Genomic DNA, 6075 nt, shown 5'->3' on the forward strand with positions numbered 1-6075 from the left:
GTAACTCTTCTTTCTCTGTTTTCATCTCTTTCTGCCTTTTTCTATCAGTCTCTCTCTGCCCTTCTCTCTCTCTCTCTAGATGTTTCTCCTAATCTACCTCTTCTCTCTTTCAGTGATCAGCTCTGTTTTACTCTTTTTAAATTTCTTTCTCAGATTTGTTTGTTCCATATGATAGCAGACAGTCCCTTGAAATTTCAAGCATCCATGCTTACAGAAATATGAAGGATAAATGGAAATCTCCTCTATCTTGGAAAAGTCAAAACAAACCTCTAAAACTGATTCTGACTGATCTCATCTGGGTCCCACGCTTGCCCAGGGACCAAACTGCAACTCAGATTGGCCAATCTGAGTCACATACATTTTAAATTCTCCATTGCTACCCCTGTTAAATAGGAAGCCCTGAAAATAGAGACCAGGTATGCAGAGCACTTGATACATACCCCACATCCCACACAAGGTAGTTCTTAGTGTTTTCCCTATGAAACTCAAATATTTGTGAATATATATACTAGGCAGTATTTTTCTCTAAAGGTCATCTCCTTAGCCTGTCCTTCTACACACTGTTGCAAAATCCTTCCCCAGGTGAAATGGTAGCAATCAGCCACCTTGATTTCCAATTTCTAATACCTCCCACCTGAGACCTTCTTCTGCAACCCACACAGCAGCCCAGCCACCTCCCACCATGCACAGGCTGCCCCACAACAGAGGCAGCTGTGCCCCTGGCCCTGGATGGGGAGTCAGAAGGCACTCCAGGACAGACCGCTGAGATCTCTACTTCCTGGACACCAGAACAGTCTCCATAGCATCATTCAGCTGAAAATAGACAAGAGGTTTATTTCAAGATCCATAGAAAAGAAACAGATAGATGGGGAGATGATTAAAATGAGAGACTGACAAGTTTTTCTGCAAATTCCAGACCCAGCCACACTCCCCTGCAAGCTTTCAGGCCACTGCACCCCAGAGGTTGGCCCCCATTCCTCCTGGCTCTTTCAGTCAATTGCTAACCTCATACAGTGAACCAGGATTTTAACTCATTTTTTTTTTTTTGCTATTTTCTGTCCATCGCTTTTTTTCTCTTTTATAAAACTATAAGATTCAAGAGGGAAAGAGTCAAAATCCATTTTTTTTTTCTATATTTCCCTGGTTCCTGGGTCAAAAGTGTGGCTTTGAAATGAACCAACTTGTCTCAGCTACTTACTAGCTATGTGATATTAACAAATTACTTAAATTCCTTCCATTTTAGTATTTTGGGGAGAAGCTGTGTAAATAAGATAGTTTAAAAACATTCAATATGATATCTGTCACAGTAAGAGAGCATTCAATATGATATCTGTCACTACACAACCCCTGAAAATGTGGACCCTGAACTCAGACTCTGGGGTTTTGTGTTGGCTGCAAAATTTATTGGGTGTTTTACATAACTTCATTGTATCTCATTTATGCATTTTTAAAATGACTCCAGTGATCGATCATAATGTACAGGGTTACGGGGAGGGTTGGAGGAGCTAAGCCATAAAAAAGGGCTTAGCAAGGTGTCACACAGAGTAAACTTCAACAAAATTCTCTGTGGTCTTCTCCTCAGAAGCTAAGCTCAGACAAGCTGAAAGAATACACACCATCTGAACCTTCTCAATCTTTCAGAAGTGGTTTTTTTTTTTTTTTTTTTTTTTTTTTTTTTGCTCTCTTTTTAATGAAATGAACTAGGTATTTCCTCATTACCACTGGTGTTCTTTTTTCATCACACCCCACCTTTATCCCTAGAATATCACCTGTACTTGATTGTTACAAAACAAATAGTGGAAGTTCTTTCTGATAAATTAGTTATTTTGGAGCATCAGGTCTTTTCAACATAGCACATGAGTCCATTATTCTGCAAAGACCTCACATCTTCCCCTCCTACTCCAATAGCCAAGGAACACAGGTGGTCTGTTCAAGCGATGTAGCTCCCCCTGCTGGATGAAGGAGGTTTGGGTCTTCTTTTGGCTTAAATGACAGGAAAAGGACAATGCAAACATTAAGAGCTCTACCATCTTCCCACAGGACAAATCCAGCTACCATTGTGTAGGATGTTCTCTTCTAAACATGACTCTGGCAGCTGAATGCCACATGAGGCTCCAACCCACGATCGTCCCCATCTCAGAATTCTTATTATGCTCCTGGTCAAATGTGGCATTATTTAGATACTGCTTATATTATAACTTTGTATCATTCTGTTTAGTTGGCTCGACCGCCCCTGTAATCATCATCTTTGTATGTACTGGATTTTAAACTTACAAATGACCCTTATACAGATATACTCCCAACAGAGGACCTGAAACCTCACCTTCTATTCCATCCTGTTTCTGTGCCAGCAAAAGAAAAATTGGGGCTGAGGTCAGTGTAAGCAGAGATGTTCTAAGAGAAGGTTGAACATTGGAAAACAGGCACTAAGTGCCTAGTCTGAGCTGTGAAGTCCTCACAATTAGGTGAAGACAGACAGACATGATAATCACACTCTCTGATGACCTGAGAAGGCATGTCTTGACTCTCAGAGGAAGACTCAGAAGTCTCTGAATATATCTTCTTGTTAAAATCCACTATTTTTGCAACTTTTTTTTTTTTGCATAAGCATTCAGTGTCTATCAGTTGCTGATCATGCTCATCTCTTTGAAGGACTTCTCCAAAAAAAGGAGGTCATTGCATTCATCAGAAGTTCTGTCCTCCTTGGAACTTTCAACTATTGACAAATTTTTCCTTCTTCGCACTCATTCTTGTTGTGTCCTCTCCTTTTATTCCCTTCTTTGGTCATGCTTTCCTTGTGTCAACTCAAAAGTTGCTAGGATGTTGAGGGGCAGTGTTGTGCTTTGGCTGGGACAGGAGTTTTTCATTGCTTTTCATAGATAGTAGGAAGAACAGATAAGTTCAACTTCCTAGAGTGTTCTTTCCTCCAACTTTAGAGATATCAGCTCTTCTTGGTCCCAGATCCATAGAAGAACCAGCTAGAAGTGGGTAGCTTCTCTCAGGGAGTGAGCCTATGGTGATATGGAGATAACAACATTAGTGACTGAAAAGCCAGAGTCCAGGAGCGCCCCCTGACCAGTCAGCAATTCCCAGATGCCCTGGAATGAGGCTGCAGTGGGAGGGCAGGGAGACACACACTGGGGTTTATGTGTTTTGAATGCTAGGTATAAAAAGTGAAACTGAATCCTATGAGTGACTGCACCTGCAATAGCAAAAAGAAAAAAAAAAATCATGTAGGGGAAAGTAAGACAGCTGCAAACTTCTAATTTGGGAATAAGCCAAATTATAGTCTCAATTTTGTCCTCGCATTCTGATCTGCCAAGTGGCAGGTGGGAAAACTGATTCTGGAGAGCTATTTTCTCTTCTCCTTGTGTACATAAGAAAGGGAAATTTACTTAATAGGCTGAAAAAATATAAAATCTGGAGCAAGATCATAATTACTACCTGCACGTGTTTTAGGTGATAAAATAAAATCCCGGAGAGTAAAAATGACATGCCCAGTGCAACCCATCCATCAATGGCGGGCTGAGATTCAAACTCGGGACCTTGGACCTCTCATCCACTGCTCTTTGAAGGCTACAGAATTCCTGTCTTGGGAAGAGTATTTGCTGTTGGTCTTCATAATTAGAGGAATCTTAAATATTTTTTAAATTGCCAAATTTGTATTATGGGTCCCCAGTACTACAGGAAATCTTAAATATTTCTCATCATCCAGACATGTATTTTCCTGATAATTCAGTTTAAGTCAAGGTTTTTAAAGTCACTGATTTCAATTAAAGTGCATGAGGCTTGACCACAAAGTCAGAGAGGCAGGTGAGTAGGACACCAAGGTAAAGTGTAGAAATTGTAATACAAGGACTTTACATCTTGACTGGGGCTGGAGGTCACAAGTCAGCTTCTAAAACGAACATTGGGAGTGGTCCCAAAGCACCTTGCAACAGCCCTTGCAAGGCAGCACATTGGAAATCAGAATCCTAACTCAGTGTATCTAACTCAGACTGTATTTGCTCCAAATTTGGAACAGATTGCTCATTCTTCGGTTGAGCACCAGATGAAGTGGTGAGTTGGCTTGCATTCAGGGGCAATGTTGTATGAAAAATATGTATCTTTAAACACCAAACACTCAGCAGAGGGAAACGCTCTGCTCTCTGTGGGAAGCACAAGAGACTCTACTACCGAGGGAGAGATGGTGAGTCAGTGGCTCCTATGTCAGGCTGCCTCAGGCCGAAGGTTTGAGTGGAGTGACTGGTGAGCCACCTGCTTTACTTAAACTCTTCCCTCCCTCTTCTCCCTTTCTTTGCTGAGTTCTTGGCATTAAGTTTGCCAAAATTAAGTGTATGGTGGGGCTGCATTGAACTTAGCGGTGAAATTTAGCCTGGTGGGTTATGCTAAGTCACTCGCTCAGAATAATGAAGCTACAGGCGCACAATGTACACATGTTTGCTGACTTCTTGCCAAACAGCCTCTGTGCTTCCATCTCACCTGCAATTTATCATTGCAGAAATTGTATGTCAAACATTTTTAACAGGTGGTATAATTGGGAACTTAGGAATCCAGAACACTAGATTCTAATCCTGGGTCTGCAGTTGACTTGCTGAGAAATGTTGTCAAGTTTGTCTAACCTCTGAACCTCCAATCCCTCATCTTCCAAGGGAGGGCTCAGAAAAGATACCCACACTGACGTTCCATTCTAAATTTCTGCCAGAAGTTTCTTCAGCTGATTGCTACAGGCCTTGGGAGTTCAATCAAAAACAGAAGATAAGATTGCAAATTAGTGATCTGATGCCTCTCCCTTCCTTCTTCCTCCTACTCTTCCTTCCTCTCCTTCCTTTCCTAGTCTCTTTCTTATCCCTCACCTCCCCTTGCCGTTTTCCCTCCCCCACTTCCTTTCTTCCTTCCAAACCATAATTCAGTGCCTGTTGTGTGCCAGAGATGACATAGGCCCTAGAGATACAGATAAGTTTGAGAGTAGATTCTGCTGTCTGTGGGACATTGAAAAGTCTTTTCCCTTCACTTCTCTTAAATGCAGCAGAGCAAGTCCTGTCCGATACTGTTGTCATAGGATAATTCACTGTGAAGTTTCTTTGGAAAATCACATCCCTTAGCCAATTTGGATAAGCAAAAATACTTTTAGGTTCCAGCAGGGAGTCACACAAATCTTTCTAAATTATTGAAATGTTTCCTGAAGCTGTCTATGCTCTCTATTCGTTGATAAAGAGGTAAAAGGGACTAAAAGCGCCTAGCTGAGGATTCAGGGCCATGTGGACTCTTTCTTCCATCAGATTCCATTCAGGACAGGAAAACAGAGCCAGTGCCAGGACAGGACAAGAGTATGGTTCATGGGAGAAAGGCCGGTGTGGAATTAGACAGACCTAGTTCACGCTGTCGTTCTACCACTGACTAGCTGGGTCACTCGAAGCACATCACATAACCTCACCTCTCGAGAGTTGCAGATTCTGCATCTATAAAACATAAGTGATAATATCTACCTGGCAGAACTGGGATGAGGAATGACACCATGCAGGACAAGAGCCCAGGGGAGTGCTGCATCCATAATAAGTGTAAAAGAGAAGGTAAGCGAGCATAATTATGAACATAATCCAAGGGAAAGGGATTCACAGTCACATAGCACCAGCCGGGTGTCAAGGATTGTATCATTAGACTGGACCTGGTTGCAGTGACAAATTGATCTCCAAGTAGGAAGTTCCCTTATGGTGCAGCAGGTTAAGGATCCACCACTGGCACTGCAGCAGCTTGGGTCACTGCTGTGGCATGAGTTCAACCCCTGGCTTGGAAACTTCCATACAAATGCCATGGACATAGCCCCCCCCAAAAAAAAAGAAAAAGGAAAGAAAGAAAGAAAATCTCCACATGTACAATGGCCCCCAACTAAAGAGGAGTTCATCTCTCACTCATCTAACAGGGCAAGTGGATATTCCCGGTTGGCAGTGGCTGTCTTCCACGTGGTGATTTTGAGACCCAGTCTCCTTTCAGCTTGTGGCTCAGTCACACTCATCATCACATGTATTTAGTTGATGGAGGAAGAAGAAGGCAACCCTGCTTCCTGAAAGCCCT

Source organism: Sus scrofa, chromosome 16 (genome assembly GCF_054392235.1).
Source record: "Sus scrofa isolate SSC_HxYL_T2T_F1_AM1 chromosome 16, Sscrofa_HxYL_maternal_Yorkshire_Landrace_v2.0, whole genome shotgun sequence".
Taxonomy (NCBI): Eukaryota; Metazoa; Chordata; class Mammalia; order Artiodactyla; family Suidae; genus Sus; species Sus scrofa.